The sequence below is a fragment of the Malania oleifera genome, chromosome 8 (genome assembly GCF_029873635.1).
Source record: "Malania oleifera isolate guangnan ecotype guangnan chromosome 8, ASM2987363v1, whole genome shotgun sequence".
NCBI classification, from domain to species: Eukaryota; Viridiplantae; Streptophyta; class Magnoliopsida; order Santalales; family Ximeniaceae; genus Malania; species Malania oleifera.
In genome coordinates, this window is record NC_080424.1 from 12834872 (window position 1) to 12860022 (window position 25151).

Below are 25151 nucleotides of genomic sequence, written 5' to 3' on the forward strand. Positions count from 1 at the left end.
TGTTCCTATACTCTGGTATTAATCATTCTTAAGTCTGCAAGATTCAAAACCTAATGCTTTGATACCAAAACGTAACACCCCGAACCCAAAACTAGGTTCAAAATGTTATTTGAAATATATCTCTAATACCACCAATTCCACTATAATATACCAGAGTTTCTACCTATATAACCCCAAAAGTTTATACCAACATTCGGTATTCATAAATATTCACAACTCCAAAAACATAAATATATTACAACCCCAAAAATTATAACCAAAGTTTATACCCTCTCTCTCTTTCAAAAATGTTATACCAGCCCGAGCTCACTAAGCTCGATCACGCAAAGGTCCTGAAAAAGATAGAACTTATATCAGGTAAGACACATCTCAGTTATAGAGACCTAAAGAATTATAGTAATTAAAAAAATAAAACTAAAAAAAAAAAAGGAATTTCAAAGAGGACTTAGCAGGGTCTCGTCAACGAACACAGCGCGTTCGTTGACAAACAGGCTTCTTGGGATCGTAAATGTGGACATGTGTCTCATCGACGAGAACTTACTGAGAGGGTAGTTTTCAGGGCCTAAAATTTGTGGACGAGAGTGCTGTGTTCGTCGACGAACCTCCTTCTTGGTCTCGTCAACAAGGTGACGTGGCTCATTTTCGAATCAGCACTTTATAAATATGCTGAACTCAGGATTCAGTGAGAAATTTTGTGTGGAAACCCTCTCTCTCTCTCTCTTGAAATTCGTTCCCCTCTACCTTCTCTCTTCGATTTAGGCTTCGATTCTCACCTGTTCGATGATTGGAAGCCGCCATGTTACTCTTAGGAAGATTTTTTTCATGTATGCTAGAATAAATTGTTAGTTAGGCTAACTTGGGCACCATCCCATGTCATGACCTCAAATTCCTTAATATAAAATGTAACATAATAAATAGAAAGGTCAACCCAAACCCGTGGGTAACGGGGACATCTATCAATCACAACGGAAACCTAAGCAGCAGTAAATATAAAATCTCAACCATCCAACCATAAAACATAATACCAGAGTTTACTACAATATCATAATACTGTATTTAGATACATCCTCATAAACATCAAAATAACTCTAGGATCAAACACAAAATAATTCTAACCCTAGTACAAAATCTTACCCTCCTAACAGGGTAACATCACTAACTCGACGACGGCCACGACTTGCTGGTCACTCAGGGTCTCCTGAAAAATATATTTAGTTTGGGGGTGAGACACTTCTCAGTAAGGGAAAATAAACTAAATACAGTTGTGTGGCAACATGAACATTTAATGCAATTATACAAATACAGTACATTTCATATATCGGTAAACATTCATCATAACATACTAAATTCTCATATATTTTCATATTTATTAATAAATCATAACGTACATAAAACATTTGTTATAACTGATAATATTGAAAACATACCCAGGATGAATAGCTAGCTAATGTCATGTATTACCCCTCATGACGGGTTGTGCAGCTCGAAGGCGGGACTCGACAATGGCTGGCCGACCACTGCCGAGTCAAATATGTTTGTAAGTACGATGGACCCGCCATACCCTAGTCCAGACTGTCAGGTGGACGTCCACACTCTAATGAAAGCCACATCGACTATCCATCTCCCACCCCCTCGTGGAGTGATTAGCACTAATCTGAACAAAAATATCTGATCTATATAGCTACGGTACCGAGCTCCTGAAACTGAACTAAACTAACATCCGAGTTCTGATAACATATAGTACATGATAGTATAGAATTTTTCATAATTTCATAATTACGGCCTCGTGCCAAACATTTCATAAATACGGTCTCGCGCCGAAATCATACATAAATACGACCTCACGCTGAAATCATACATAAATACGTCATTCTGAAAATAATCATTTTATGATGCATTTATCAGAATCATAATGTACTATATACTTCCATAACTTCTCAAATCATACTGCATTCATATTATTATCATATCATAATATTTCTCCATGTAAAATAATATTCATGCCACATATTTGCTGTATAAAACTATACATTATATTCTGAAAATCATGATTTCTGGCATCTCTTACATATATACATGTTTCAACATAATAACATGTTAGCTTTACCGTGATCCCAAGAGGGGGGGTGAATTGGTATTTTTAAAATCTATCCCCTAGGTATTCCTCCTAACAGCAGTATGTTCAAAATCTTATGGTCAATCTAGTGCAAGTAATATTAGAAATTAAATAAAGCAGATAATCAATTTCACAAGCACCAGAAAGCAGTAAGAGAAGGGTGACACACAGATATGTTATCGAGGTTCGGCCAACTGCCTACGTCCCCACCTTGGCTAACCAGCACAAGGATTATCACAATAACTTGCTCACTTAAATGGGTGGAGAGACACCTATACAAACCAGGTCAAATTAACACAGGGTTGACCTCAACCTTCACACCAATCCTTACCGGATTGGATTACCGCCCCCTCAGGCCATGCCTAAAATCTCTCAGATATACAATCAAAAGGTACAGTATAAGGGTGCTTTCATGTAAAGCAAATTTGTACCATAAATGCCCACAATCACAAACACCACAGATGATTTAAAATGTAAGCTCAGTGTGGTCTAAATAATTCAACTCTCAAAAATATTTTCTATCAGTGTAGTGAGTACGTGAGAGTATCAACAACAATCTGTGCATTTCAAAAATGTTTCAATCAAATGTGTTCACACAGAATATCAAGCAAGCCTCAAGAATATCAATCAGTAGAACTCAATCACATGAATATTTATATGCTTGGATTGCAAAATAGATAATCTTTGTATTTTAGCAAATGATATAGACTTGAATGGATGTTGCCATAAAGATTAATGTAACAAACACAAATATCTTTTCACAAATAGTTCAATAAGATTCCACAAGATATTTGAGTAAGTTTGAAAATATTTTTGCAAACTAAAAACAAATACAAACTTCCAAAGATATTGCAATGAGAGTGCAATACTCGGAAGTTCACCACAAGCCTTCTTAGGGTAGGCTTATTAGTAAAGCCTCCTAAGAATGCTTAGGTTATGCTCTTGTTAGAAAAATCGATTCAAAATACTTCAAACAATGAGAGCAAAACCTTTTTGAATATACACTCAAAGCTCTTACAAATGATTTTCAACTTGAGAAGGAAAGCTGAAGTGTTTGTAGGGAAAGTATAAGCAATAGGAATCAAAAGACAGTATTTTTGCTTGAGAGAGAAATTTTTAATCCTTTTGCTAAATCCATCCTTAATTCTCCCAAATGAAGGAGCATATATAGACATACCGAAATTTTTGACCGTTGGGGACCTATTAGGAATTGTTACAAAAGTTTAATGACATTTAACCCATTTTAACCCTGTTTTAAAAATTTTAACTGTGGTAAAAAATTAGGTGCAACCTGAGAGGTCCGGTCGACTAGAACAAGTTCGGTCGACCAAGACTCATGTGGTTCGGTCAACCAGGGGAATTTTGAACTGAGTGGTCGGTCGACCGAAAGGCCTTTTCCAAAGGTGATTTTCCATTTCTCCGAGGTTTGGTCGACCATGCCATTTTGAACTGGCTGGTTCGGTCGACCAGACCATTGGAAATTTTCCCGAGGATCCTCAGTCGACCAGGTAGTTGGTGTACAAGCCTGGCTCGGTTAACCAGATGGTCAAAATGTTGACTAGAAAGGGTTTCGGTCGACCGGGGCTTTTTGAACTATTTTGGTTCGGTCAACCAGGTGGTCAAAAAGTTGACCCAGAGAGGTTTTGATTGACCGCGGATTTTTGAACTACCTGGTTCGATCGACGAGGGTGGTCAACTATTGACCTAGGCCTGGTTCGGTCGACCAAGGCAGAATGAACTGCCCAGTTCGGTCGACTGAAAGTGCACCAAGTGTGCATTTCGGTCCCTTTTTGAAGCATACAAACCCTATTCAGGTGCCTAACAAATATATGTGTAAATGTGTGTGTCCTAGGGTCACTTGGGGTCCAATTTCAAGACACCGAAAAAGGGTGAACCCTAAGGTCTTTCTACGGTCACTTTCAATTTGTATCTGGTTTGAGCTTACAAAATGAACCATGCATGTGATGTGTGTGCTTATTATAAACTAAATACCCTAATTACTATTACAGACAAATTTCACTACAAAAAAAATATTACAATCAAGAACAAGAATTTGTCTTCAAGCTTTGAGCTTTCATGTGTCATAAATGATCTGCTAATATAAACCTGCACATGAACTAGATATTTATTAAATACAGGAGTATTTGTCATTATGAAAATCGGGCGTGACCTATAAGGTCAACATAACAGTATTTTTCCCCTAACGTGCATTAATTACATAATATTCAAATATCGTACATATTTTTAGGAAATCAGTTTACTTATAAATAATAGTAATTTGAGCGAAAAATAACTGCTTTAGTTTATTCCCTTACCTGACCACTGAGAAAGCCCCTAAAATATCCTAACCTAACACCCGTAGGATTTCTTGATCAACACCCAGAAAATGAAAACTCACAGTACTAAACTTCAGTATTTCTACGTGTACATCATTTCCTATAACTACCGTAAGGTCAAATTTGGCTTAAAAAGTCTTACCTCAACTTAGGGATGATTTCCAACTTGCTTTCACCAACGATTTGCTCCGGCAGATTTGAAGAGAACTTCCCTAAGAGCGTCATTGTGACTTCGGATTGTTGATCCGACATAAATTTGGCCCAAAATAGAAGAGAGAGAGAGGGAGAGGGCCGAATGGAAGAGAGAGAGAGAGAGAAGAGTTTGCTTAACTATGAAGTAAAAATCTACATTTTTAGTATTTATAGGACTAGATTCGTTGACGAGCCACATCATTCATCGATGAGTCCTTCAATAATTTTGTCAACGAAATTCAGTCCTCGTCGACAAAATTTAGTCGGCTCAAAAAACCTCTCTCGGTATTTCCTTGTCGACGAATCATGTCTTCGTCGACGAATTCTCTTATACCCTCGTCGACGAATCCCCTGTATTCATCGATGAAGCTCTGATGATTCCCTCTGTTATTCCTTTCAAAGTGCAATGTCGTCGACGAAGTCGACCTCCTCCTTCTGTTACTATTTTCCATTTTCCTTCCTCTTTATTATTTAAATTCTATTTTTATTCGGGTTGTCACATCCCAAAATCTAGATAAGTTGGTTATTTTAGGCTTTATAAGTTATTTGGTGTTTCTGGACTGAGGAAAATGTAGTAGATGGGATAATACTAGAATTTTGTTGGGAAAATGTGAATTTCAGGATGTTGAACTGGGAACACCGCAGATGTAGGTTTGGTTAATTTTATGGGCTTCTCAGTAAGTCAGGTAGGGGGATAAACTAAGTCAGCATTTTTTATGGAATTATTTATTATTATACAACATTTATTTTCAGAAAAATATGTATGATATGGAACTGTGTTTGGGAAATACTTCTGTTGAACAGGAAATATGATTTTAGTTCAAATTTTATGTTGGAACATTACTTACACTTGTGTGGCATGAGTATGATTTTTCCATGAAAATTATATTGTACCAAAATATTATGTTTTCTTCAGAATAAGCATGTTATGGAAGTTTTCATGAAAACCATAAAAATAGTACAGGAACTATGGTTTTTTAATAATACGTTAATAATACAGAAATATCATGATTTAGTATGTTATGTTTTATGTCAGCACAGATGCTGTGATTTATACGATAAGTTATGCAGGCGCAAATGTCGTGATTATGTATGATATGTCAGATTTCATGAAAAATACTATCATGTCAGATATTATTATAAATATGAAACAACCATGTATCAGTATTTGAAACGTATTATATGATATCAAAACCCGGATGGTTTAGTTTAGTTTCACAAAGCATGGTATCGTAGCTATATGTTCAAGTTCATGTTCATGTTAGTGCTACCACACATCTCAGATAGAGTGTGGGAGATGGCAGTCGATATGGCTTCATGGTAGTGCAGGTGTCCCTTTAGCAGTCCGGACAAGGAGGGGCAAGCCCATCATACTTACACACTTATGTTTGACTTAGCATGGTTGGCCAGCCATTGCTAGGTCCCACCTTCGGGCTGCACAACCTAGTTATATGGGGGTATGACATGATATCAGCTAGCTATCCATCCAGGGTATTATTTCACATATTGTACAATTATATAAGATGATTTACATGTTACAGAAATATAGCATGAAATGTGCGTTACTATTGATTATGTTTATTTAGAAATTAAATAGACAATTTTTCATAGATATGATTTATGTACAATATATATTTACCACACGAAAATACCCATGTTGCCACACACTGATGTTAGCCCTTGCTGAGAGGTGTCTCACCCCAGCATTACAAACATTTCAGGAAATCTACGTAGAAGGCCGAATAAAGCCCCGCAGCAGTAGAAGTTGACCGAGCTACCCTGTTAAAAGGGTAAGTAGTTGAGCTAGGGTCAAATGGATTTTTGGATTGAGACCCTAGGACACTTTTTGGTCTTTTTATGGATGATTGTATATATATATATATATATATGATAGATTTAGTAGAACTCTGATATTGTGTTTAGTATTGTATGGCATGTATGTAATTTATATTTTCTGCTGCTTAGGTATCAAAAATGCTAAACAGGTATATCCCTGGTATCCATGGGTCAAGGTTGATCATGACTTTGGCAGTTTAGCAGGTTATCAAAATTAATATAAATGTTATTATGTGGAAAAAAATATATGAAAAAATAAGCAGGTCATTATAGTTTGGTATCAGAGCTTAGGTTGTTAGGTTCTGTGGACTTTAGAGTGCAGTGGAAACAATACCAGAGTATAGGAAAAGGATTTGAGGTTTTGTTCTACGATTTGGAGGCAGGACTTCTGTGGTGGTTCTTGTGTTTTTCCTAGGGTGACGATTTTAAGAAAGTCATAGTAAACTATTTTTGGGTTGTGTTTCTAAAGTGTAGGACTGAATCCTGAATTAAGATAAGGATGTCAAGATAGAAGGGATATCATCAGTTTTTCTTAGAAGCGTAAATTATAAGGGTTGGGTCCCTAAGTCATGTTTATTGTCTTTCCAGGATGGACCAGGGTGGTGGCAGTGCTTATGAGAGCGGTAGTGAGAGTGCAGGGCCCTCAGGTGCGGGCAAAGTTGACTCAGATGCAGTATTACGCAGTGTAGCTTAGCAAGTCATTACTAAGATTGCATGAAGCTCCAAGGAGCAGGGACAAAAGAAGAGGTTCACACCTTCAGGCTTTCAGAAAGGATCTAGTTGGGGTTAGTGGAGGAGAGGAAATTATGGCAGAGGACAGAGGTAGGAGACTGTGGGCCGTTAGGTTCAGGAAATGCAGACCTACCCTGTATGTTAAACATGTGGGAAGAGACACTTGGGAGAGTGTCGAGTAGGGAGAGGTGTCTATTATCGCTGCGGTAGACTGGGACATTTGGTGCGAGATTGCCCTACACCACCTGGTGCCACTCCTGCACCCAAACCTTACCGGGGAGGTTATCAGGCGCCCCCTAGAGGCTAGCAGAGGAATGTAGCTCCGACGAGGGTATATGCTTTGACACCTGGAAATGCAGAGGTCGTAGGCGACGTCGTGACAGGTACCTTTACTGCTTTATCATATCAAGTTATTACTTTATTTGATATAGGTGCCACCCATTCCTTTATGTCTGTGGGATACGTTAAATTTTCTGGTGTTGAGACACATTTATTAGATGTTGAATTGTCAGTAGCAAAACCGACAGGGTCAGTGGTGAGGTGTCGTATAATGCTTAGGGGTTATCCCGTAGAAATTCAAGGGTGAGTATTACCAGCTAACCTAATTGTGCTAGATATGCATAGATTCGATGTAATATTGGGTATGGACTAGTTGGATACTAACCATGCTAGTATTGATTGTTATCTGAAAGAGGTGATATTCATACCACTAGGAAAGCAAGAATTTAGATTTGTGGGGTCACGGGGGCATTCCCCGCCTCAGTTAGTGTCAGCAATGCAGGCGAGGTGATTACTCTAGGACGGATATCAGAGGTTTATGGCCTATGTAAAGGCGATGACTGAAAATGAATTGAAATTTGTCAGTACACCAGTGGTAAAGGAGTTTCCGGACGTTTTTTCCAGGGGAACCACCTAGGTTTCCTCCCGAACGCGAGATAGATTTTGCTATCGATGTACTTCTAGGGATGGCACCAATCATTAAAGCTTCTTACCAAATGGCTCTAGCAGAATTGGGAGAATTAAAGGACGAGTTGCAGGATTTATTGAATAAAGGGTTTATTAGATCTAATGTATGTGAAAAAGAATGACGGGTCTATGAGAATGTGCATAGTTTACAGGGAAATAAACAAAGTAACAATTAAGAATGGAAGTTTAGCAGGTTATCATAATTATTATAAATGTTATTATGTGGAAAAAATATATATATATGGAAAAATAAGCAGGTCGTTACATCAATAAGGATGGAATACATTTAATAAATGTGTGGCTATCATGAGATTTTTGTACAACATATATATTCATTATTTTCAAATGAAACCACAATTATGAAATCATTCTCTGTTCCTACTAAAAAACATGCAAGGTATTTTACCAACAATAGTTCTCAAGGATTGGGGTGATTACCCGCCTATACAAGTAGCATCCCTCTGCTCTAATACCTTAAGCAACCTACGGTCACAATTAAAGCATATCAGGGCACTTACCTTACTCAGTAAGCCCTCAGGTTGTTAGTTTATCTCATACTCACACATTCACACAAAGGTTTACTGGCATACGTTCCCGAGAATAGGGAAGATTACTCGCCCATACAAGTAGCTTCCCTTTTCCCTAATATGTTATGCAGCCTAGAATGGCTACATTTGATACCTATCAAGGCACTCGCTTTTCTTGGCAAGCCCTCGGGCAGAGTGTATATTTCGCCTCAAATACATACTATAGTACAATATATAATACATTTCTTTATTTACTCTGTATCTATTATCTCTGCATTATTCACTTCATATTTCACATTTCACATTCACATTCATATTCTACATTTCTCATTCGTATATTCATGTCTGCTTTCACATATTCTGTTTTCTTATCATTCTCGTTTGTTGTTCTTATATTTGTTGTTCTTATATCTTCTATTCTCATATTATCAATGGTTAAAATAACAATTATGCGTTTATAACTCTCTATACCGGTGACAAATCATTATCATGCTTCTGCCCCATGATGGGTTGTGCGGCCCAAAGGCTGTACTTAACCCTAGTTGGCCCTACAGAGTTAAATCAACCACATTCTACACTCTGTAGGTTAGATTGGCTGTTCTCGTATTGGTCAAGACTCCAGGGGGACCCTACCCTTCCTAGCATAATCGATCATCCCGTCTCCACACTCTATCTAAGATGTGTGGGTGCACTAGCGCTACCATACATATCCGCAACAGTATTGTGCCCTTTTCTAGTCCACTGGAGTTCTCAAACCATACATTGTAATTTAACATTATCAAACACATGCAAAATAAATCATATCACATTTAAATTCTCAATGCATTTCCAGTATTTCCTGCATCTCATACATATATCATAGTTTAGCACAAAATTTTCATTTTACTCATGCCACACAATTTAACAACATATTTCATACGTTTACTTTAAAATAAGCCAACCCACATTCATCATTAATATATTGAAAATATACATTTAAACTCTTACATAATTAACCAAAAAAATTGCCATTTTAACATTCCATTGTCACAAATAGTATCTAGTAGCACAACCCTAGGCTCAGAAATTTATAATTCAAACAATCGGCTTTTCAGAACCCATGTGAAAATCATATACATATATACATAAAGTTTCCATTTTTCACCAGTTAATTCCTCAAAAATATTGATTTCATATATTCCCCTTACCTGGTTTCCTGAACTGCGCCAATAGGGACCCCAAAACGATGCCTACAATGCTCATCCGAATCCTAATTCAATAACCCTAATTTAATCAAATCAACCCTAAATAAAATACTATTTTTAACATTTCATAGGCCGATAAATTTCAAATAACAATTAAACTCCCAAAAATAACCAATTTTCTTAATTCCCAAAATCTCACTCTCACTTTGGAGTGGTGCCTAAGACCCCTAAATTGAAAATTTGCTCCGGCCAAAATGACGATGATTGAGACTAGAACCCGTGGTGGTGCTCGATAGTCAATTTAGCTAAAGATTTAAAGATAAATTAAGGAAAGAGAGGGAGTATACCTTTCCCCAGAAGTCGTGCATACGTCGCTCCTATGGCAAATCTGCCTTGGTAGGAATGTCGATGGCGAAGTTAGGAACCCAACGGTATCCTCCATTTTCTGATCGGCCAAATATTTATCGAAAAAATGAGGAGAGAGAGGAGGAGGGCGGAGGAGGCGTGACGCTGCACAGGAAATTTCAGAGGGGGGCCGGCTTCTCTGTAACCTGAAGGATCTTTTGATCCTTGAGGAACTGATCTTTTAAATATAAATAAATAAATAAACATATATATAATATTATATTATTATATTATTATATTATATTATTTAATTAATAATTATGTAATTATTTATTTTTATTTAATTTATTTTTATTTATTTAATATAATTTGATTTTTTCTAGGTTATGTAATATCCCCTCATATCTTTGTCCAAAAACTCACTATGAAAGAGAGAATCAGCCAAATCGCACGAAGAGTGGGATTTCTTGCTACTGGATGGAAGGAACGCACATGTGAAATTAGTATAAGGAAATGGTTGAAAAGGAAGGTTGGTTTATTGCCTATATTGGTTGAGGCCCCAACCCTATAAATAGGGGACCTCACAGAAGGAAAAAGGCACAAACATATCGAAAAAAAAAAGATAAATTAAAGGGAAAAAAGAGAGAGAGTTTAGAGGTAGTGTGTGAGAAATTCATAGTGTGAGAGCTGCAGTGCGAATTGTAGAGATATTCACACACAAAAAGTGTGGAAATTTTGGGAGGAGTTCGGACAAATTCAGAAGTTGATTCCCACACATCAATAGAGAGAAGCGTCCTCGAAAGAAATCCAGACACACAGAAACAAACAAGCAGAGGCATTTAGAGAAAAGTATTTAGAGACCATCCACAGAGTACCAAAGTTGCATACAATCCAGAAGGAGGGCAACGGAATTCAATTCAAAGTTGGAGGAGTTGGAAGACCAGAGGTAGGTCTTATTTTTTTGTAATGCCCTGAACCCGACAAGTGGGGCTCGGGATGTTATGTGTTCCATTCACTTATCTCTGATACCATAAATATCATCCAAGCAGCGGAATATAATTAAACATCCTCAAATAAAATACTAGAGTACTATATTACATTACCAACAAAGAATTTCCATCTATCCATATTACATAACTAGAATTTTAAAAGAACATAAACTCAAAGACTCAAAAGTTCTTACAAACACTCAAACTACACTATGCTAACTAACCTTGCCCTGAGCTTGCTAAGCACGATCACACGAAGGTCCTGAAAAATGAGTTGTATATTGGGGTGAGACACTTCTCAATAAGGATGGAATAAATTGTTATCAGTGCGTGGCAACATGAGTTTCGATGTATACAAAATATACTCGTTTATTAATTAATAGCAACAATAATGACACTTGTAACTATACTCACACACATTCAACATCAATCATACCACGAAATTTGCATACACATACACCACAGCACATCCACATTTACCATACATTCAATCCACATTCATGCACTCACACCCATAATTGAAAATGCACATTTACTTCACAACCCGTGGTTCTCAAGGAATCCCTCCCCATCATTCCCCCCACGTTCTTACTTCACACACTTCCACAGTCATAACACACATCCCTATTCATAGTAAAATAGTAAGACGGCCTCCTCATGCCTGCCAACGCCTTACCCCATCTATATAAATGACAATATAACGACCTACTCAAATCCTACCAACGTTATATTGCGATTTATAACAAGTACAATATAATGAACTCCTCACTCCTACCAACGTTATATTGCAATTTACATGAATAATAACACAACACCATAACATATCAATTAAATGCACTACAAGAATCATAACCAGTTTATTAAAAAAATTTATTAATCTCACGCCACATGATTTAAATTATAATTTCAGAATACCGTAAACTACCCAGGAAAAATACATTTTTAACAAAAATTAGGTCTAATTGCCCCCACAATTTTATATTATCACAAATATATTTTTCAAAAACAAAATACGATCAACCTACACATTTTAGGTTTTTCCCAAATACATATAATAATCAAAAACACCAATTTCATATGCCTAAATCATACAAAACATTATATATAACATATACGAGATCATATACTCAAATATAATTGGTTAATTTCTTAAAAATAAAAGCCTGACATAATTTATTCCCCTTTCCTTATCCCAATAGTGGTGCCTTGGAAGCCCAAACCTAAAATCCACTTTGATTAACTTGCTAAAAATCAAAGTTGGGACCTCGTGGTGGTGTTCGTTTTTCGATTCAACGAAGAGACGAAGAAGAAAGCTAGAGAGAGAAAATGAGAGAGAGAGAGAGAGAGAGAGAGAGAGAGAGATAGAGAGAGAGAGAGAGAGAACAATTTGGCTGGTGGCTTATACATATATAATATAATATAAGATTATAATATTATATATCTATATGTGTGTGTGTGTGTGTGTGTGTGTATATATATCATATTATTCATTTAATTAATTTAATTTATTAATAATAATAATTAATTAATTACTTAGAAATAATAATTTTTTTTAGGATCATTCCACTAATCGTGTATAACTATTTTTGGGGTCGTTACATTTTTAATTTAATTATTCATTGTTTAATTAATAAGAAAATAGACTACATGCATGATTTGATCCACCAAACTTGACCCGCTAACTATCTTGTGACCCAAACCAGACTTATTGACCTGACCCCGAACTTCAGAACCCAAATCCATTTGGACTTGGGTCCTTGAACCTGATCCATGAATTAAAAAGAGGGGCTCAAACCCATTTTTTAAAACTCAGAGGCACGGGGCCCATTTTTAAAATTCATTTTTTTAAAAAACAAAGCACATTTTTTTTAAACAACTAGCCCTGTCCCCCATTAAACAAAAAGGCCTCAAGCTCGTTTTCAAAACAAACACTAGGCCTTTTAAAAAAAATCGTGGGTCTAGGCCCAATTTTAAAGCCCTGAACCTATTTTTTAAAACTAGTGGGTTGGGGCCCAAATTTTATATCCCTAGCCCTATTGAAAAAAAAGGTCCAGATGTCGAGCCCAATTTTTTAAAGCCTGGACCCAATTTCTAATCTAACAAATCAAGCCCAAAATTTTGTAAAATCCCACACATTTTAAAATAAAGGCTCGGGCGCTTTGACGCAAACTGAGCCCACGTGTCTAAACCGAGCCCATAACCCAAATCAATCCAAAACTAACTTGGCAAGTTGACTCACCAGAGTCAACCCGATCACAAAACTTACTGAATCTTGATAAGTTAACTCATTCAAAACATAACTTCAATGCATCATGTTGGTTTTACTGTAATCCCAAGAAGGGGGTGAATTGGTATTTTAAAATTTCTTTCCTAGGTTAATCAACTAGCTGATAATAAAATGAATCAATAAATGCAACTGAAATTACATTGCGTAAATAAAATTACTCGAGCAAGCAGAGTAAGTCAAGTAGGACACCAAATATGTTATCGAGGTTTGGCAAATGTTCCAACGTCCCTGCCTTGGCTCACAAGCACAAGGATTCCACTACGACTCACTTAACAAGTGAAGCGGCACCTAATACAACCAAGTCAATTAACGAGGCTGACCTTAACCTATACAATCATTCCAAGCTAGATTATCAATCCTTTAGGCCACGCTTGGATTACAATAGATTCACAATACAATTTTTGTACCAAGTGTATGCTTCTCAAACAAGCAGATTTGTACCAGTAAAATCAACACACTACAGTATGATAGGATATGATAAGCTCAATGTAGTCTCAATGTCTACTCTAAAAAAATAATTCTAGTATACCAATCAGAATGTGAGAGTGTATGTGTTAGGATCTTTGTGTCAAGATGATAATATCAATCACAAGATATAGTAACAAAGATCTTCAGTACACAAGCAAATATCTCAAAAATATTTTTCTCAAAAATAAGCACAAGAGATATTTGAAATTGGTTTGTAAAAATTATTTCACAAACAAAATAAAATACAAGCTTTTGAATATTGCAATGGTAATGCAAAACTCACAAGCTCTAAAGAGTTTTCCCAAGGAAATCTTATTGACAAAGTCTCTAAGAAAAACTCTAAGCTTACTCTCAAGTAAAAATAAATCTCAATCAAACAGAGCAGATGAGAGTGTAAGCCTTATAGGATAATCACAAGAGCACTTTTACCAAACGATTTTAGCAATGGGAATGAGTGAGAATGAGAGTGAAGAGCTTGAATATGAGAAATAGGGTTTTTGAATTTCAGAGAGAATTTGCTAATGATATTTGCTAATTAGTTACTAATCCATCCAAATGAGGGGGTATATATAAACACTCCAAAAATTATAACTGTTCAAGACCTATTAGGTATTTTTGAGAAAGTTTAAATAGGATTAATAAAAATTAATCACGCTTTAATCTCGGTAAAATTCGAGTAACCCGAGAGGTTCAATCGACCAGGTTACTCAATTCGATCGACTAGGGCATTGATGTTCATTTTAAGCTTGGTCGACCAAATAGTCAAACTTTTGACCCTAGGGAGGTTCGTTTGACCGAAGTTGTTTTGTATGTTAGGGTTTGGTCGATCAAACACACTAATTTTGTGCATTCAAGTTCTAATTCCCTTTTAAAGTCACCCCTATTCACTTGATTATCACTTCTAAGATATGTGGGGGCTTTTTCATGCAATTTATGTGGACCTATGGTCAGTCTAAGGTCTTTTGAGCTTATCTCTCCTATCATGCATGCAATACATTAATTATTACAGACCCAAATAAAACTTAATTAATTTACAACAAATAAATATTTCCAGGTCTTTATTTTCTTCAAGTCCATGTGCACCATATGAAACTTCCAATTAATCATGCACACAAACTCATCAACTATTAAATACCAAAGTATTTGTCATAATCAAAACTGGATATGACCTATAAGGTAAACACATCAGAACAGAGAACCAGAATCAAATAAACAATAAAATGAAGGGAAAAATGAAAAATTATGTATCTGTGATTTTGGTTCAGGTTTGAAGGCTTGGGTCTCTATTTTTTTCTTTATTTCTTTTGTGTAGTTTCAACTAGCAAAATAAAGAGAAAATAGAACTTAAAATAAAAAGAGAGAGAAAGGAAACGAAGAACAAAAAAAGAACCCGAGAGGAAGAAAGATTGGGAGGGATAAGAAAATAAGAGAAAAAGAAAGCTGAGAGAGAGAAAGAACAGAGAAGAAGAAGAAGAACGCAGAAGGAGAAAAAGGAGAGAAACTATATGGGAGAGAGAGAGAGAGAGAGAGAGAGAGAGAACGTACGGACTGTGGCAGAAGTTGAAGAACTAGAGGAGACAATGTGTGTGTGTGTGTGTGTGTATGTGTGAGAGAGAGAAAGACAGAAAGAGAGAGAGAGAGAGAGAGAGAGAGAGAGGAGAGAGAGAGAGAGAGAGAGAGAGAAAGCGAAAAATGAGAAAGGAAAAAAAATTGTCTTTTTATATTCAAGGTAGTGGGTTTTGTGTCACCACCACATGGTGACACGTGGCACATTCAGGCTAAGTATCCCAAGGGCGACGTGGCTCAATCTCAGTTGTCCAATCTGTGTTTTCTCTATGTGGTCAGATTTTCGCCACGTTAGCAATTCGTGCTTCAAGATCTGGGTCAATTGGGTGTTGACACGTGTCAGGGGGTGACGTCAGCATGACGCCACCCCATTTCAATTTTTTTTAAAAAAAATAACACAAAATTGCCACGTGTCACTCTTGAGTTGACCCGTTTCATTTTAAATGAATCGATTGACCCAATCTGTTCTGAATGAACCGGTTGACCTATTTATTTATTTATTTTGTTTATTATTTTAAATGTGTTTTTTTATTTTAAAAATTAGAGAAAATAGCAAAAAAAATATAAAAAAAAAAAAAAGAAAAATGGGAAATTTTTTGGAAAAATTTTTTGAGTTATTTTGACTCAAAAGAAAAATGAGGAAAAAGCTTTGAAAATCCTAGAAATTTTTTTAAAGAAAATGTTAAAGTACTCAAAACAATTTCTACAAAATTTGAAAAATCAAGGAATATTTTTAAAAATATTTTTGATGATTTTTCTTGATTTCTGTGTGGGTGAGTCCTATGATTTAAAAAGGGCAATGAGGCATTTACGCCTCACATGTATTAGTTATGAGGGGGGTTTTTCTAACAAGATCCCCTCTTTTGGAGCTCTTATTAGACATTCCTAAGTTTCACCCAGATTTTTTTATCTCCTGTTAATTTTGTACATTTATTCATTTATTTGTTTGTTTATTTTAAAATGAGCTGATTAACGATTATTAAAATTCAATTTGGAGATAATTTTTAATTAATTAGGTATTGTTCATAGAACGGGTGCATAGGAGGTGCGAATACCTTCCCCTCGCTTAACCAAACTCCTGATGCCAATCCTAGTATACACAAACTAAGACTACTGGTTCCTTGGCTTAGGTTTAGTCTAGTGACCAATTAAATAAGTAGTGATTAGGTATTCTAACCGCACCAAAGAAAAATAGGTTAGTGGTGACTCCAAGTTCAAAATTTTCAAAAATCATATATCATATTCCTTAGCCTTCCCGGGGCCTATCGCTCCAGGATGTTGAGACAGCTTGGTGACTTTACTGGGGACATTAGAGAGTTAAGCTATTAATTAATTAGGAATTATACCAAATGTGAATTTTTAAGTCTTTTAAATTACTCCATCTTATTTTGTCAATATTGTTTATATAATTGTGAATATTTGATTGTATATATGTTTGAATAAGAATGTGTAAAGATGAATGATATGTGGGGTTTGTGTGAATAAGTTAAGTATATGAACTCACACACATTTTCGCGAGCCTTCTACCCAGACTTCACCATTTAGGGATAGAAAAGAGCACAATACTGTCAACCCTCATGAGACAAGGTCTTTGGGGGCGCGTGAACCACTCCACTTAGTTTGGACTTTGTCCAAGCCCATTGGGTGAGGATAAGGATCATACTGGGAACATGTTGTTAATAGGGGATAGAGCTTGAACCACACTCATTTGCCTATAGTTTTCCTTCCCTTAGGATAAAGCCTTGATAAAAACTTGTAAGTGATAAACCCACCTGGGCTTGAGACAGGAGCCTCATCATTCTCCACATGATTTAGTTTAGTCTTTTGTTTATATTTTTTTGAGTTCATTTGAGTTGTTTCCTGTATTTTGCATCCACTTTAGACATACATACTACTTGGTCGAAATTCTAGAAATCCCAAATTACCTTATGTACAACCCAGTAGTGGTATTCAGTGAAGAAGAAATAGAGGTTCAACAATATTTTGGAATCCGATAGAATCAACAGAAAATTTGTTGAATTGAAAGAATTAAGGTGATTAAGGAAGGAATTAAGGGGCAATATGGTCAAGTTGGGGCATTAAGCGAATCTCCAAATCATTGTGCCCTTAAGGAATTTCCACTCTTAAAAAATGACTTTTCAGATGCCATGTCTTACTTTAATAGGTATAAAAAAAAATAAAAAACAAAAAAAAAGGTATGGCTCAGGGAAGGGAATGACTGAGGAAGGAATTGAATGCTTAGAAAATAAGGTCAACTTTTAGGAGTCATCAAAGGAAAATAAATGTGTATGCATGTTCTTAAATTAAAAAGGTTGTATATCAAGGGTTAATTTGATTTGGGATTTTTTCTTAGCTGATGAGGTTTTTCCAAGAATTCTGACAAAGTAGTTGTTTTAGGTTGCAGTGCATTCATGCATTTTATGCATAGTCATAGCCAATGGGTCTTTGCTTATGTTCTAGTTACCTACAAAAGCAGTGTGCCAGGCTGGTAGAACAAAACTCCAGAGTTCCAGTTTTGTGCAGAACCAAGCAATCCTCCTACATCCTTAAACAAAAATCCAAGATCATTGGTGAGCATGGAAAGTTGCATGGGAGGTCTTTAGGTAATGTCATGAAGAGATCCGTCAAGATATTTGGGAAATTAAAGATCGATTGAATAAATTGATGGGGATACTACTATGAGCAAAAGGAAAAATGTGCAGTCTCTAAAACCTATAACTGAAGAAGTTCCTCCATTACCAACAGGATTTGCACCTATTAGTGAACATTCGGTGAATCTGTCAACTGGCTCGGGACCAAGCTTGTACCCGTCTATCCCATGGGCACCAATCCCAAGATTTCAACCGAGGGGAAATGCACAAGCACCACTCATGATCATGATCAATCCTAATATCTAAGGAAGAGGAATAGCCAGAGAAATGAGTAAAGAACAAACCCCTAGTTCAGAAGTGAATCAGAAATATGAAGCCTTGGAGGAACGTTTACGAGCTATTAAGGGAATAAGAACGTTTGGTTCGATGAATGCTGTTAATCTATGTTTGGTGCCCAATGTGATTTTACCCCAAAAATTCAAAGTCCAGGATTTCATGAAGTTCAGTGGATCCAAATGTCCACTAACTCATTTAAGGATGTATTGTCAGAAAATGGTTGCACAGTCTGATAATGATAAATTGATCATTCATTGTTTCCAAGATAGTTTGACTGGTGTAGCTATGAGATGGTACATTCAGCTTGATCAAGCAAAGATCGGCACTTGAAAGGATCTAGCTCATGCTTTCATTGCCCAGTATAGGCATGTGATTGAGATAGCTCCGAATAGGTTGACTTTGCAGAATATGGAGAAAAAGTCAAATGAATCATTTAAAGAATATGCTTATTGATGGAGAGAAATGATAGCACAGGTTCATCCTTCGGTTAAGGATAGGGAAGCAGTTTCTTTATTTGTCAACACTCTCTAAGATACATATTTTGGCCATCTTATCAAAAAGTAATCCTTGGAATTTTACAAATTTGGTAATCACCAGAGAACAAATCGAAGGGGCATTCAAAATGGAAAGGATGAACAACTCAAGTATTGAGCATGAAACTGCGAAGGAAGAAAGAGACAAAAAAGGTTAGGAGGCACAAGCAATACAAGGACATCCTTGTGAAGGCGATAGTGTCGGAAAGAAAAGGATGTTCATTTAAAATGACTCCATGCTGGGTTGAAGGATTACTAGGTATTGACTTTGGGATAAGAAGTTCTTGGAATTGGTGTATTTCCAAGAAGGGGGGTGAAATGGGTATTTAAAAATTTCTTCCTATGTCAAATTAAACCAACATGAGTAATACACAACCTACGGTCTATCTAAACAAATATTAATTACCCAACAAGAGTTTAACTAAGCAAATAATCAAATCAAGTATAGCAGGCTCAAATTCTCAAACATTCACAATAATAAAATCAGGCCCAAGAAATGTTATCATGATTCAGCCAATACTGCCTACGTCCCTGCCTCAAGCTAATAAGTAAGAAGATTTCACTAATTGCTCGTTTATGGGTGCAGTGACACTGATTATACCTCCCTCTCCTTACTGAGTAAGGGAATACCCCAGGTCAAATTTATAGGGCGGACCCTAACCTTTACAACACCTTAACAAGATGGTGCACCTAGTTCTCTTAACCATGTCTGAACCAGTCTGGTGCTTTCCTAACTGAGTCTGAGCAATTCAAGACTATTCTTAGCACTAGTCTCCCTCTTCCGACCACCCGTTGAGAATACAACAAATAATCAAATATTTTTGTACAAATGCAATGCTTCTAATACAAGCAGATGATGTACAACAATATGCTCAATATACTCACGTACGATAAGGATTTATGCTCAAGTGAGATTAGGTCAAACTATATATATCAACTCTTAGAGATGTGCATATGAGTATGTGAGAGTGGTACCTTTGTTTCAAGATATTATAATCAATAGAGCAATAATGAAAGGAGCTTCAAAAATCCTAATCAAATATCTCAAAAAACATTATTCAAGTATTTAGCACAACAAAGATTAGGATGTAAGCTTACAAAAACATTTTATATCAAAAACACAAGCAAGCTTTCAAATTAATCTGGCAACAAGGATGCCAAGACTCAAAAGCAAATAAGAGTTCTTCCCAAATGATATTTATTAATAAAATACAATGGGAATAACTTAGCTTACTCTCAAAAAATTGATATCAATCAATGCTAATAAATGAGAGTAGTACGCTTTAAAAATGATGTATATAAATGCACACAATAATAAGATTCAAACTTCCTTCAAATTGCAATTGATTTGCAAATGAGAAGTATATGAAACCAACACTCTCTACTTTAAAATGATTTTCTCAAGCAAGAATAAAAGAGAGAATTAAAAATGTGCTTGAGATATGAAGTATAAGCAATAGGAGTTCAAAGATTTTCAGAGAAAATATTTTCTATTTGAAGTGCCAATCTCATACTAATCTAAACAAATAAATGGGTATATATAGATATTGCTAAAAATATAATCGTTGGGGATATAGGAGGTATTTTGGAAAAAGTTCAATCATGTTTAGTTGAAAATAATCTCGTTTATCTGTGATAAAAAATTGACCAACTTGAGAGGTTCGGTCGACCACTTTAATAAGCTCAAAAGAACTAAGGCAAATTTGAACTATAGGTTTGGTCGACCATCTCAGGGCGATTCTGAACCCTTCATGGGTTCGGTTGACCAAGACAAAGGTTTGGTCGGCTAGTCATCTAGATTTGGTCGACCAAGGCTAACTTGAACTACATATTTGGTCGACCAAGTAGTTGGGGAGTCAGACACTTTATGGTTCGATCGACTTATGACGGTACGTTGAATTCAATATGGTTGATCGAGCGAAGTCAACATGTTGACTTCTGACCTGTTCAGTCAATCGAGGCATTTATACTGCCAAAGGTTCGGTCGATCGAGACCACTTAAAAATGTGCATATAAGTTCATTTTGGCCTCTGTGCTTCATCAATCCTGTGTGAATAAGCATATGACATTTAAGTTTAAAGGGTGAAGGCTCCTATGGTCATTCTAAGGCCTCTTTTGAGCTTATACACCCCATTATGCATGATATGCAAATATTATAGACCACTATTACAAACCAACCAATTATTAACTAAATGCAATACAATAAAATGTCTTCTTCTTGATCTTTTGCTCTTCACTTCATGGAGTACGCCAAGTGTATGTGTATTAAGATCCGTCTTGGCCTCCATTTTCCCTGTCCCTTATGTGTGATCTCAAGTATGGACTTGTTCACATGCTAAATAAACACATAAGTTCACTGTATTTAGTTAGCATAAAAATAGAGATCGGACTCAAAAAGTCAACAATCTCTTCCTTTCTTATAATGACAAACACGCATGAGCAAAATGGATCCAGCTTGAAAAGGCTCCCCCTAAGAATATGCATATCGTAAAAATAAACAATGTAGTTCAGGCATATTCAGGAAAGAAGATATTTTAAAATCATATGCATTTAGTTTTGGCAGTAAAACACAAGCACTCGTGCATTTTGCTCAATGAACCTCCGCCCCTTTTGGCATCAGCAAAAGGGTTAAGCTTAAAAAAAAAATCATTGCTTTAAAAGAAGTCTTAGCTTGAGAATGGCAGACCCCCTTTCTAAAATAATTTTCATTTTGCTCAAAAGAATTCTCTCCCTTTAAAACACTCCCCGTTTTTATTTAATATTTGAAAGTAGAACTCCCCCGTTTTGATTTAAGAAAAAATTTTGGGCATAGCAATTTAACACATAAGCAAGAAACAAAATATGTCTCATGTAAATTCATTTCTTGCCAATATATATGTATATATATATTGACTCACTCGAAAAATGAGCAGTTTGGAAGCTATCCCAAGTATAGAAGTTCAGTTGTGTAATACTTAACCCAAAGGTCAGATCGTCTCGTCAGGGAATGCAGTTTAATTCCAAACTTAGTGTAATTCCAAAAGAAAATAAGAAAAGAAAATTTTACTGAACATAGTTCAGATTCGGTTTCCCGACATGTTTGAGATTTTGTGATGAAATTAAAACAACGAGAACTTTTATTTATGAACTTAAAATTAAAGCATAAAATAAGAACTTAATATGCTTAAAATAACAAGAAACGAATGATGTTAATTAAATCCTATTTAGACAATAATTAAATCCTACGTACGAAATTCCAGACAAAAGCCTAAAGATCAAAACTTTATTAATTAACTATAGCATTCAACCATAAAATTAAACACCAACAAAACAATTGAACTTAACTCAATTAATTAACGTAAACAAAATTAAACTTAATCCTATAATAGATTCAAACAAAAATAAATTAACCTAAACTTAAATAATGGATTAGAAGAACTTATCGAACTTAATAAACTAAAACGCAATAAAAACTCAGACTTTAATTAAACTGAACTTAAAATAAATAGAACCAAACAAAATTTAAATCCTAAAGAAATTTTTTTTAAGAGACCAAACCGAACTTTAACAATGAAAAATTACCCAACCAAAATTAATTCTAATAATGATATTAAATAAGAAGAGAAAAAAAATAAATTGAATCTAATAATAAGAACTCAATAGAAATTTAAAAGTTCAAAACTTTAATTAAAATTTAACTGAAAATTAACAATGAACAACCAAGTATTTAAATGCAAGAAAAAAAAAACTAGAGAACAAGAGGAGAAGGAAAGAGAGAGAGAGAGAGAGAGAGAGAGAGAGAGAGAGAGAGAGAGAGGGCTGGCCATGAGAGAGCCTTGTCCTCTGCGGCTCCAGCTGTTGCCCCTCTAAAGAAAAGCTACTCTCTAAAAAAGTAAAACAAAAACCTTACATTTTAATGCTTCCATCCTTGCCTGCCCATGTTGACTTTTCAACCCCACAACCAAACGCACATTTGAAGCCCAGCAAAGACCCAACAAATTGCAATTAAAGACCAGCGCCTCTTGTGTCCACTTGCATGGTCGGGTCACATCAAGACCCGACCCACTTTCTTTTTTTTTTCCTCCATTTGTTTCTTGCATTTTAAGTTTCCATCTCCCAATGAACAAGCCTAAGTTTGACCATCTTAGAGTCCGTATCTCTCAAAGCTCGAAACACAAAAGTCATAGAGCACTTCCTTGGATTTCCATAGCATTTTGAATCGTCTTGATTGGAACTCGAACGAGAAAGTTACGCCCATAATACGAAGTTGTGTCGATTTTAGCTTCCAATAATTGTTCTACGATAAAAAAAAACCAAAAATTCATAAATTACTCAATAAAACCCAAATGTTATACATAAAACACAATGTTGAAATATTGAGAGTAATTAGGTATTTAATTAAAAATATAAGCCTCAATGCATGAATTAAAACACCTAATTACGCAATTTAAGCACGTAATCATATATATATATATATATATATATATATATATATTATATATCACTCTTTTGATATTATCATGAAGTGTTGGGGGTGTGCTTACTGAAAAAGAAACTTTAAAGATCATGCAAGCAACATTTTTTTTTACTTATCATTTAAGTGCATATAAAATATGACTAGAAAAATCAACTACACAGATCCTAAATATATTAAACAATTTAAAGCAAGGATCAAACGTCAACACAAACAATTGTGGCTAATCAACATATTTCAAATTATGGTTTTCAATAAAAACATCACATTTAAGCATAAGCCACAAGTGTTCATATCAGATCTAAGCTAAAAGTATTTGTGAGCATAACAAGATGAATATTTAATTTTGGATGCTTCCCCTGTCGATTTGAATCATAGCTTTAGATGAAATGAATTGTTTATACTAATCAAGATTAATTTCATTGAGCATGCCAAGCAGTATAAGAAACTATTTTTGCATTTCTTAAACCAACTATACTGAATATTTGTCAACTATATTTTATCACTTGATCAATATAGTTGTTCCTATAGACCATAGATGCATCAGAGAATGTATATTAAGGCATGCTATAGAGTTCATGACCCAAGAACATTCCATATCAAATCATAAAACTTTAAGCGCAGGATATAATGCTCAGGGTCTTTCAGAAGAGCCTCAATATTTCAAAAGGCAAATTGATGCATATGAGTCTTTTATGCTCTCTCTCTATGATAGGAGCTCAACTCCCCCTAAGTATATAATGATTATGTAAAATGAAGTTTAATTATCTATTTGATTTTTCACTCATCCTTTCAAAAATATTTATTATTAATTTTATCATAATCATCTTTAGCACAAGGTTTTATTTTTGGGAAAATTTTACGAAATTTTGACAGCATGTCGTTTGTAAATTGGACATTTACCCATAAAACCTATACCTAATAAGTTCAAACAAGCAATTTATAATTCAATTTAGGCATGCGAGAACCTATATCCACTACCAGCATGCAATTCACAAGATACTGCATCTGTCATGTAGTTGGCGTTCTAATACAAGCATGCATTTCAGTAGTTCCATCAATTAGAAAATTTAATCATTTAATGCATAATGAATAGTAGGAATTCAATGCTTTTCTTATGAAGGCATAAGGGCATATAAGATAAAATCATGAGAGCATTTTATATAAATAGTCATGAAAGAGTAATGCTCCCCCTGAGTTATGCGCTAAACAATTTTACGCCTTTTCATAATTTTCCAATGCCATTAGCCAAGAATTTTAAGATTTCCGATGGTTTAAGCTTGGCAATGAATTCTTTAGGCTTATCCGACTAAAAAGTCACAATGAATATTTGTGATACCTTGTTTAAGAAAGGCTTAAAAGGATTAGATGTTACAACCCATATCAACAAGGTGCACCCTTTTTTTCGGGAGTCTTCCCATAAGAACTTCACGGTTAAGCGTGCTTGACTTGGAGTAATCTTGGGATGAGTGACCTTCTGGAAAGTTTTCTCAAGAAGTGTGTGAGGACAAAACACACTGAAAAGGAAACATGTTGGTTTGTGAGGCAAGTCATTAGTCCGATAAGGCCCGCCCCCCTTGTTGTTTGGTCCAGGTGGAGGAGAAGAGGCGCAGTGCTCCCTAATAAACCCAAGTTGGGGCGTTACAAAATGGTATCAGAGCAATTATCCACTCGGAAGTATGATGAGATTCACA